This window comes from Thermobia domestica, chromosome 2, assembly GCF_964235325.1.
Source record: "Thermobia domestica chromosome 2, izTheDome1.hap1.1, whole genome shotgun sequence".
NCBI classification, from domain to species: domain Eukaryota; kingdom Metazoa; phylum Arthropoda; class Insecta; order Zygentoma; family Lepismatidae; genus Thermobia; species Thermobia domestica.
The window spans coordinates 193,453,718-193,465,779 of record NC_137455.1 but is presented as its reverse complement, the minus strand read 5'-3'; the positions used below and the strand labels follow the sequence as shown (position 1 = coordinate 193,465,779).

The window sequence follows — 12,062 nt, the reverse complement described above, 5'->3', positions numbered from 1 at the left end:
GTAAAGGAACGCTGAACTTATTTCTATGTATTTACAAGTTCCATAATACCTGCTGAGGCTAAAGTAAATATTGAACATTCGTCCTTGTGTCTGTAGGTTCGGCAGTACTGACTCGGAAATAAAATTTAACTATTTTTTATAATTCTCCAAATATGTATTTGTTATTTTTCCTCATATCTCAAATAAAAAATAGAATTCAGTCTGAAATGCTTCTAAAATTTTTCATCAATTTTATAAACAAATGTCATTAATAACAGTACGATACTCTGTTATTCATTTGTCTTCTTTAAATCTACAAAGGAAATTTCATGCGTAAGATTTTCTACTTATTTTATCTTTAAATAGAATATACTTCCTTTTGTTGTAAAGACATTAGACGTTAAGATATCATATAATATAAAGTTATTTTCTCATTTCAGAAACACTTCTAAGTTGATGCTGAAATGGCAAAAGAAAACAAGAGAAATGTTTATGTAATTGTCTCGAAACTCGTAGATATTTGGGTAAGTGTAACTGTCTTTTTTATTATAATTTTTCCTTGTTTGTTTTATTCACTACCATTAATTAGATGTACAAATCAAACACAGCACAGAAGAAGCACATGATATTTGTACGATGTAATTAAATGACAACAAACATGTTTAATATTTCTTACGTTAATAAAGTAGCAACTTGAATTCGTCCTAACTTTCAACTAAAGTCTCATTTGGAAGATGTGTTTAGAGAGAATTAAATTGAGTGTTATGATTTATTTATGTAGTAGACAGTGGCGTATTTAAGGATTTGTTTCGGGGGGCTATGTACAACGCGTGAACAAGCACCTATAGTTTTCCTTTTGGGTGCCGACAAATTTTAATGAAGTTGTGCAGATAACAAATTTATTTCGGGGAGGGCTTGAACCCGATAGCCACCCCCTAAATACGCCACTGGTAGTAGAAAATGTATTACTTCATGTTGCAATGAATGCAAAGAGTGTCCTGTAATCTACAAACTTATTTCTTGTACATTCTTGTGTTATTAACACCTGAAGTAATCATCATTTTTACATGAACTGCAACACACAAGTATAAATATAGAGAATAGCCTTAGTTAATAAATCCATATTTATACTTCAAAATGAAAAAAAAAATCGTTGACTTTATCACTGACCTTCGCGAGCTTGCATGTAGTAGCTTTACACCAGATGTTGTGTGGCGGCATTTTCACAGCCCTTGCGTTATTAATTATTGCAACTCAATAGCAAGAAAATAATGGGACTAGCTAGAGCTATATGTTGTGATAATATTTAACAAGAGAAAACCTGACGGTTCCACAATCTAACCCGGCGCATTGGCATCAGGCGCGTACTTTTCTCTGAGAAGGCGGTGTAAATTCCGCTCACGCGAACGCCCGAAAGTTAAAATTTATCTAAACTTATAGCACGTAATTTGTAAGTAATGGTTGAATAATAATAATAATAATAATAATAATAATAATAATAATAATAATAATAATAATAATAATAATAATAATAATAATAATAATAAATTTAAAATACAAATTTAACAAATGTGTTATGCAAGTTCGAAATTATAATTTTCCAGCATGAATTCAGTGGACTTCTTTGTCCTCTTTTATTTAATAACAGATTTTGAGAAATACTTTAATCAGTAAAAAGTTTTTTTACGAGGGTTATTGTGGAGAATTATTTTACCCAACTTCTTATCATTTTATCTTTAATTATAAGTGATAATGGGCATATTTCTATATCGCCATATATGTAATTTGTATATATTTATTGTTTGCACTACTAATCCTGCCTTTATGCCTAACAAATGCAATACATCAGAAGGAACCCAGATTGTTCCGGGAGAAAATTTCAAATCGAAACACCTACACTTCTTATATTATAGCTTGCAAATATAACTTCAATATGAACTTCATAAACATATACACACTACAAACTTCTCAATATAAATTCTGTGAATTTCTTTGGTCTTTTGTTCTTAATAAAAGATTCTGAGAAATGCTTACAGAGTAATAAAAAATCAATTATTGAGAAGAATTATTCCGTAGGATAAACTAACGCATCCAATAAAATAAGCTTTAAACTCAAGGACTTGGAATATAGTTAGCTAAAAATATCTTTGTTGAGAGTAAAACTGGAATAACCTAGTATGATGTACGCCAATTCAGATTATTCTATGAGTAAACAAATTGATAGGCTTTTTATTTTTCTTTCATATTATAAGTGAAGTGTAAGTCGTATATATATATATATATATATATATATATATATATATATATATATATATATATATATTATTTTCCTTTGGCCATCTCCTCGTATATATACATGTATGTATGAATACTGTGTGCGTATACATAAAAGCTGTAATCTATCGCAGTTCTAATGGAAGAGGTGATCCTCTTTCGTAAAATGCGATAACAGCAAAGTCATCACAAATCTCCCAAAACACATTTTATAGCGTCATCACCATCCAGGAACACTCACACACATACATACACACGGACACACACAGAAAAGGAAGGCCTTCTGCCATCTCTCCCGTGGCATCACCATTAACGTCAGTTATTTCACAAGGGTCACTAGCGACGACAAGAAAACTAAGAGAGAAAGAGAAATATACATGGTGGTCGAGTTTGCTGTAAGCTAAGAGATGAAGACTCTTTTTCTGAGAAAATAACCTGTCATATGCCAGAAACAGGGGACAGAGAGTCAAGGTGATCTTTTAGTCGTTGTAATGCTTTGCAGGTAGCTATACAGCTGGGGCGAGAAAACGTCCGCACGTTTGGAAACAAGATGATGAAGAAGAGAGAGACTTTATTACAGAAGAGACTTTCACCAAGTTAATCATAACTTTATAAAAGATGATTTGTTATTGTGTGTAATAAAACGGAACTTTTGTGGCCTCATAAACTTTATGATCATAAATGATCCATCATTTATCGTTCCATTATAAATTAACGTTTTGCTGCTGACGAAATATATGATAGTTGACAACATGATTAAATTATCATTGTGAGTGTTCTCAGTTTACTCTATAAAGTATTGTCAAACTAAAATCTATAATGATTTCAAGACAAAGTTAACTTCAAGATCGCCACGATTCAGTATTGAGTATTATACGTTTTAGCAATCATTCTGCAGCACGTAATAAATTATTATTTTCTTGTAAGTCCTACCCTGCATGAAAGCAATTCAGAATTAAATTAGTTCTATAGTAATTTCAACTTTCTCGTCTCTGTTATTTCTTTCGACCTCTCAATTTTGCTCTTTTATGCTTGTTATGTTAGTATTTACTTTTTATATTTTGTTCATTTATGATAGATTTGTAGCCAAAAATATACAGTGCCCTTACAGGATCAGTTTGTAATTCTACTTTCGAATGAAGATACAGAGCATGCGCATCGAATTGAAATTTCCTTGGAAGCAACCACTTTAGACATTTAAAAAACTAGAGCATAAAGTGTTTTCTTCTTCTTGTTTGTTTAAATTGATCATCCACATTCCACAATGAAGCTATATAAGACGTGGACCTACTGTTAAAGATGGAATCCAACCTCCATAATCCGCCCAAATTTCAGTTGCATCACACCAAGAATCGAATCAGGGATCAAGTGCACTTACTACATCAGCGGGAGAAGTATTTTGAGCTATTTCTTAAATGGAATACTTTTCAAGATTATAATATTGTCCATTGTTATTTCTTTACGTACAGACGTCTTCTTCGCTAGTTTAGTGGTTAACCTGCGAGTCTTTTGTATACAGGGTCTGGGGTTCGATTCCCGATTTATAAGTCTTGAAATTTGAAAACATTTCGGTAATTCTGATTCGCATTTCCCGTTAAACTGTAAGATAGTTCCACGTCTCATATATCCTCGAAACTGAAGAGAAACGCTAAATTTTAATCCAACTTATCTTTACTTATATAAAATAATTTGAACATGAATTGAAAAAATAACAAAAAATCTTAGGTATTTCCCCCAACATTTTCTTATCTTTTATAAGTACTTCAAACTCAGTAACAAGTAATATGATAATTTTAGAAAGTGGTCCATGCCAGTAAATGAACTACATTAGTTTCTATTGTCTTTTGCGCAGTGCAGAAATTTGAGTTCTCCAAAAACTGTCAGAGTAACTGAAATCCCCGTGCAAAAAATGGGGAAAATAACGTTTATGCAAAATATTGTAAAATAAAGAAATAATTGAAATATACTAAATAAATAAACGTTATTAGAAACAACAAGAAACGTGCCTAAGTTTTGATCCTCCGTGAATCTTTCACCGAGCCTAAAATTGAACAAACCATCTTTGTATGCAATTAGATCTGTGAATATATATATTTTTGTGAAAAATTTAGTGGCTCTATGTGACTCCTTTCTATGGGAAAAGATGGTGATAGACACATATTATTTTATTATTTTGTATTTTTTAGTATAGACATAGAATCTACACATCCTTTTTTGGCATATAAAAAGATATAAAAGAAGTTCCAGTTCATTTAATATCACTCTTTAGATGTTACTTGACTCATTTTTGGTATTGTTTTGGTTAGTGTTTAGAGAATTGATCTTCTGGTTAGTGATTAAAATATTTTTAAAAATTTGAGGAAGATAGAGAAGACTTTTAGAAGGAAATTTCATCAGTAATGGATGTAAGTAAAAAGAAAATAATAATAATAATAATAATAATAATAATAATAATAATAATAATAATTATTATTATTATTATTATTATTATTATTATTATTATTATTATTATTATTATTATTATTATTATTATTATTATTATTATTATTATTATTATTATTATACATGCATATTATGGAACTATCTGGCTGAATTTCAGTCTCAGAAACTAGAACATACGAAAGAGGTTTAACAAACACTTTTATACTAAAACCAGATACAACATTAGCACATTCACAACAACGAACAATGAGCAATCTATTTTTTTTAAATTTTGGCTTCTTAAGAAATAACGTGTGTTACATGGCCAGATATTACTACAGAACTTTGACAAAATAAATTGTTTACTGCTTATATAGTTCAAAACATTTTATTTGGAACAATCCTAATGTTACAAGATAATATATGATTATGTTAATAGGTATACTAGGTATATTTTAGGTGGATCGGTAAGAAACTATAATTGAAAAGCAATCTCAAGGAAAATTACAAAATTAATGTTAAGATAATTGCACTCTCATGAAGTTACATGAAACAACACTCAATGTAATAAGAGGACGAGCTGTAAGTTATGACAGTGGCTGCCGGTGGATTATGATCTCGGGTGTTGCAGTACTAACGATCGGGACAGAAGATAGAAACTGGATCCATTCACTAATCAACATAACTTTAGACGTAAATACTGTGTTGCATGTGTAAATAAATAAAGTTTTCTTTAAAAAAAAATCAAAACTAAAAATATTATGCAATTACTTATTTAAAAACGAAGTCTATTCTCCTCCTTTTGATTGCAGCAATTTGCCTATTACAGGCCAGTTGAAGTCTGGTATTCCCATTATCAGGTCTCTTTAGATGAATGCCAATATGTTGATAACGTTTCTTGGAACATCAAATTCTTTAAAAATCTCTTAATTGTATTCAATGTGGAAAACAACTTTTTCTTTCTGCTGACGTCATAGATACAGTTAATATCAATTTCAGAAGCTTTGTAGATTCACTAAATGATTTTCCTAGATTATTCCGAACAATTAGTTCCAGTAAACCCACATCCCTGACAGTGATCGAAATTTATCTGCAGCGTAGACTGAAGACAGTTCGTAGCAGAGATTAGTGTTATTAAAAAATCTCTAAATTGAACACATTTTATTCACAGTTTATCTAGAAAAATTTAAAGCATACTGGGAAACATATCAGATATAAACAACATTGCTGTCATGAGATGTTCTATGAATTTAAACCGGGTCTTAGCTTCGTATATTATAACATCGTACACTTCTTTGACTTCTCTGTTTCATTTTGTACTGTCACTCTTCTTCCTTTTTGATTCACTTTGTGCATTCCATCCCCTTGCTCCTGTCATCATCAGTTTGATTTCTTGTTGCATTAAGGTTTCTTTCAAAGTCAAATGTGAAGCCGAAGATTTGTATTTTTATGATTGAACATAAACAGTATAAATTTGTTATGTTTGATTTTGTCTACAATTTTTCACCACCCACCAAAATATGGCAAGGAAAGCAAAGCCGTATTCTTTATTTCGTACCCACACAACCATTCATTATTATTTTGTAAACCCTATATCTTCTTTGAATACGCTCTTAAATTAACTGATGTCTGTTTTGATGCTCTACAAAATGTCTAAGTCAGGCAATGGCCTATTAAGTTCCTTAATTGCAAGTTTTTCCTCAGCGGAGAGCTGGGAAAATGGCTACTTTTGGAATTATTTACAGAATTCATAGTGTAGAATTCATTCAGAATTTGTAAGTCACGGAATTAGAACACACACAACGCAAGTAAGTTTAATAACTATAAAGCAAAACATTTGATTCAAAACACACTCGAGAAGTACATGAATCACAAATGACACATATACATCCACACACGAGTGCGCGAAAGAAAACTAGATTCCAAACCATCGGTCTTGGTTGTAACTAATGCACTATGAACATAATACCTCATGAGGCGAATATCGATGTCATAGTTCTATAAAGCAAACTTTGGAACCCGCAAAATGTGGGGACAGCATGTAATAAGAACCAAATGTCAAAGAACGTCAAAATAAATAACATTGCTAATTTGTCCCATATGCATTGTGGCGTTTCCCATAACACAGTTTCATATGGAAAGTTAAATATTTCAGTTTAACATCCCACGATTATGGCCCTTAGGCTAAGAGAGACGGATGACTTAGGAAGGAAAATGATGGTGGAGGAATTGGTGGAATGAGAATGTGAGAGAAACTGAGTATCCCTAGAAAACCCACGAGCACGATGTTGTGCACCATAAACTTACTTGGGCGGGAATTGAACCAGGGACCGGTAAGCGCTCTACCACAGAACCACCATGTCCTCATATGGAAAGCTATCAAAAGTATATAATACATTTATTTTATAAAAGATATATCCCACATATATATTGTTGAGGCATGTCATTGATTTTATTCAAAAAGATATTATTTTGGTAAAGGAAAGTATATTTAATAAAATTGAATGTTAAGAAACTAAGTGTTATCACGTAATGTAAACACGTGTGTGTGTTTATGTGTTGACATCAATGTTGTGTGTATGTAATGAATGTTCTACGGCTAGACGCTTGCTCGTCAATTTGTAAGATATTGTAATTTGTATTTGTAATGTTTTGAATTGTCATCAGATTGTCACATTGTAACATTGACACTTTGACTGTGATATAATCGTTGAGTTCGCAGAAATTTGTAAGTCTGAGAATTTGATCACGATGTAATTCGGGTGAAACCAACGTTTTACCAATAGCTGAGATATACAGAAAGTCGACGAGAATGAATTCCAAGATGTCTGGAATCTTCGTATAAAACCTTATAGTTTTAGAGATGAAGGGGATTCGAAGATCAGTCTCTAGGGAGCAGTCTTCGAGCATTTGTCTCAGAGTTGCGTCTAAGAGATCATCGTACGTCGAGTAGTCACATAGTTGCTCATGTCACAGTAGTCACTTCTCTGTGATTCGAAGTCAAGTATTAGATCAGGAGATCTAATAGTTCAGCAGACCATTATAGTAGATAATGGGACACAATAGTCGACCATTCTAGACTATTGGCAGCAATACAGAGATCGTCCAGAACATCGATAGCAGTGCCAGTCATCAGCTGTATAAAGGTACGTGTATCTCAGCTATGTTTGAGTTCATCGTGGTTAACTTCCTAGCTGCTTAAAGATATGTGATCTTGCGATTATATTCAGTCGACGATCAATCACAATAGTACACAAGCTTAATGAAAATACAAAGTTTTAGTTCAAAGTCAATTAATGTGGTTTCTTTCCGTCATCCTGTACCTACTCATTCTAGATGGTGAGTAGCAGCGATCTTCGACCGTCATTTTACATTTCATCCCCATGCTATATAGGCACGACGGTGGAAGGTTGTTATGGCGGAGATGCTGGTTTTGTAGCGGTCCTAGTGTAGCTCTCACCAGTTTTATGGTGAGGTTCGATTCCCGAAAAGTACTAGGAGTAACTCTCACCATTGTTATGGTAGAGACGCTGGTTTTTGTAGCAATTCCAGACCAGTTTTATGGTGGAGATATTTTGGTTCGATTCCCGAACAGTGCTAAAAGTAGGTCGCACCAAACTTATGGTGGAAATAATGATTCCGAAATGGAATAATTTTAGTGTTAAGAAGATAGTTTATTAGGTTATGGTTAAGTTCGGTTTATATTTAAGTTATTTAGTATGTTAAGAGTTGGTATTATAATCGTTCACCACTCAAAGACGAGATATGGTTCGGATCTCGAATGACTAAAGGCAATTGACTCAAGTAGAATAAGTAATACGTTAACCCTCACCACCCACCCTCACTTCGTAAATTAAAGTTGAATTAAGCATTAAGTTAAATGAATGAAAGAACTGTGTTGACTAGAGCACAGAAAGCGAGTAAGGGAATAAATATTGATGTGAATTTATTTGGTGTGAGGACACCAGAAAGACAAAATACTGCGTGTAGTTACGATAAAGTCGCGAGTCCGAAAATTGTTTTGAGTAAAGAACCAGTTTTTAATTTCCCAAGTAGTCCGGTGACGAAATCTGTATCGGAAGACTTTCCTTCAATCATAAATTTAGATCCGAAATTAGTAAATAGTGAAAATAAGAATTTTACTATGGCGTCTAACATTACGTTTTACGCAGATATTAATAAATTGCCTAAATTCGATCTCAAGAACGATAATGACATCGTGTCGTTTTTCGATGAATTCGACGATGCTTGTCAAATGGCAGGCATCGCCGAAAGCAAACGAAAGGAGTTACTGCCCAATATTTTCAAAGGAGTAGGGAGGCAATGGATAAAGTTGTTCCTGAAACGGAGAAACATGGCAGAAATACAGTATAAACAATTGCAGTCTGAAATAGTAGACGAGTTTACGAAATCTAATGTAACTATAGACATTGAAGATAGAATTAAGGAGCGGTTACAGCATGAAGACGAAGCTGTAATTAATTACGTTTATGACATGCTCGTTCTTTGTGAACGACTAGATTCAAAAATGAATGATATCAATAAGATAGGTATTATAGTTGGAGGTCTACATCCATACTATATGGAAAAGGTAGGAACGCGTGAATATTCTAGCTTAGACAAATTCGTGGAGGATTTGCAAAAGATAGAAAAGAATAAGTGTAAAATAGCAAAGCGTGTGAAAAAGGAATCCGGCAAAGTTACAATTAAAGATCTTGTAAAGAAAATTAGAGAGCAGGTAGAAGATGAGGAAAGTGGATCTGATTCAGATCATGTGGTTGTAAGAAAACATAAAGAAGAAAGTAAGATTAAACAGGAACCCCCGAGTATTACACAAATCGCGGAATTAGAAAAGAAAATAGACAAATTACAGTTAGCATTGTCGGCAAAAATACAAGACGACGAGAAACAAGAGAATAACACGAGAAAACAAGGGAAAAATCAGTATTATAGGAATAATAAGCAGAATAGAGGTGGTTATCGAAATAATTACCGTGGAAATGGAAATAGAAATAAGAATTGGCACAGTAATAGTGATAGGAATCAAAACAACAATAGAGGTAATAACCGTTATTACAGTAAGCGTGGTAATCGAGGAAATTTTTGGAGAAATAATAGAGGACGTGGTCAGCAAGGAAACTGGCAAGGGAATTGTCAGAATTCGTGTTGTCACCAGTCTTATAATTTCGAAAACCCGAATCAGCAGAGATTTGTGCAAGTGGTACCAGCGCAAGTAAATGGTACTACTTATTATCAAACACCAGGCTCAAGTAATTTAAACGGAACACATCTGTAAATGGGAGAGGCGCATTTACAGGCAATCGAAATGTCCGAATAAGAGAAATAATTGCCTCAGTTAATTTAGACAACAACATGGTATATTTACCATTAGAAATAGATGATAGAAAGATCAAAGCGTTACTCGATAGTGGGTCGCAAATTTCAATTATAAACGAGAAATTAGTGCCACCGAGTGCAAAAATAATCCCACAACAAACTAAGATCAAAGGGATCACGCAGAACACGCTGGTAATTAACAAATTAGCCATAATTAAGTTCAAAATATTAAATCAAACGTTTCATCAGGCTTTTAGAATAATAAAAGACTTCCCATATCAAATGTTGATTGGGAATGACTTTTTGCAAACACAAAATTGTAGAATTGATTATGGAGCTAGTAAAATTATTGTTCAAAGATTTGGGAAACCAATTAAACATTGTCGAAACGATCAGGAAACCAGGACAGTTTCTGATAATGTTGCAATTAGTATTAAATCAAGTTTAAAGCCAAAATGGGTTCTTGGTCATAGGGTGAAGTTGTTACCAAGAACTAGGACAACTGTCGAGGTTAACCTAGTTAATTCTTGGGAGAACAATGAATTTCTATTAGAGCCAGATAAGCTATTAGAGTCTCAATATAACGTATTTGTACCTAGAGTAATTTTGTCGAATGAAAATAAGTGTTTAGAAGTTATCAATCCGTCAAATAAGACGATCATGTTGACAAAAAATTTAAAAATTGGTGATGCAGAAGCATGCATGAATGAATCGGAATTAAGGAAAGAAGGATTATCAGAGGACGAAATTGAAGAAGTGTTAGAGGCGAGAAAAAACTACGATAAATCACGGTTAAAATTTGGCAATAATACTAAACCAGAAATCAGAAAGAAATTAGAGAAATTGTGCTACGATTACGCAGATGTTTTTGCGTGGCGAGAAAACGAATTAGGAAGAGTCAAGGGAGTAGAACACAAGATAGAGTTGGAAACGGAAGTTCCGTTTCGACGTCAACAGTATCCAATACCGATAGCCATGAAGGATAAAGTTAAAGAACAGATAAACATTTTACTCGAACAAAACATCATCGAGGAAAGTAATAGCTCGTATAACTCACCTATGTTGTTCGTAAAGAAGCCAAACGGATCGATTAGGGCCTGTTTGGACTGTAGAATGCTGAATCGGCATGTACGGTTCCATTCCGTGGCGTTGCCGCCTATCCATCAAATTCTTACAAGTATGGGTGGTCACAAATACTTTAGTGTGTTGGACATTAAGAGTGCCTATCATACGGTATCAATTTCTAAGGATTCTAGGAAGTATACTGCATTCAATATCCCTGGCGTAGGAGCGTATCAATACTCTAAGCTCCCAATGGGTTACATTCAGTCGCCCGCTATATATACAAAAATCATGGCAATGACATTAGCTAACGTTCATCCGGAGGCGGTGTCATTTTACATGGATGATATATTTATATATTTAAATAATCAGGAGAAAATGGTATCTGTGTTACACTCAGTTTTTCAAAGGTTAAGGAAATATGGGTTAAAGTTATCAGTAGAGAAATGTCACTTCATGGAAGAGAAGGTAATGGCTTTAGGTCACATTGTGAGTGAAGCTGGTTACGAAATCAGTCCTAAAGTGATTCAAGCAATAAAAGCTTGTAAGCCACCTACAAGCGCGAAAGAGTTGAAATCATTCCTTGGTTTGACTAATTATGTGAGGAAATTTTGTAAAAACTACGCGGAAATGACATCTAATTTTCAACAATTATTAAGAAAAAACCATAAATTTGTGTGGACGGAAGAACACCAACTTAGTTTTGAAAAACTAAAAGAATCGTTGATGAGTGCACCTTTATTGGCACCTTTCCGTGAAGAGCTGGAAACTAGAGTGTATACGGATGCATCTACAAAATCAATAGGGGCTGTACTAATGCAGAAACAATCGAATGGAGAGTGGACACCTATAGCGTATTATAGTAGAGTATTGAGACCAAACGAAACACGAAGACATATAGTGGAATTAGAAATTTTGGCCGTGGTTAGTGCTTTCAAAGCATTTAACTATTATTTGTACAATAAAGAATTTGAGCTATACACTGATTG

General features: G+C 33.4%; 2 protein-coding genes across 6 annotated transcripts in view; one reads left to right on the top strand and one right to left on the bottom strand.

Annotated features, from left to right (window-relative positions):
- The window catches only part of LOC145678340 (orexin receptor type 2), an 844,605-nt gene that overhangs the window by 615,218 nt on the left and 217,325 nt on the right, over positions 1-12,062 (top strand). The window contains exon 3 of the mRNA XM_081748373.1: positions 420-503. The gene's annotated coding sequence lies outside the window, so the exon portion shown is untranslated. The remainder of the gene's footprint in view (positions 1-419; positions 504-12,062) is intronic.
- LOC145678339 (uncharacterized) overlaps positions 1-12,062 on the bottom strand; it is a 317,750-nt gene that overhangs the window by 118,311 nt on the left and 187,377 nt on the right. The gene's annotated exons all lie outside the window — the stretch shown is intronic.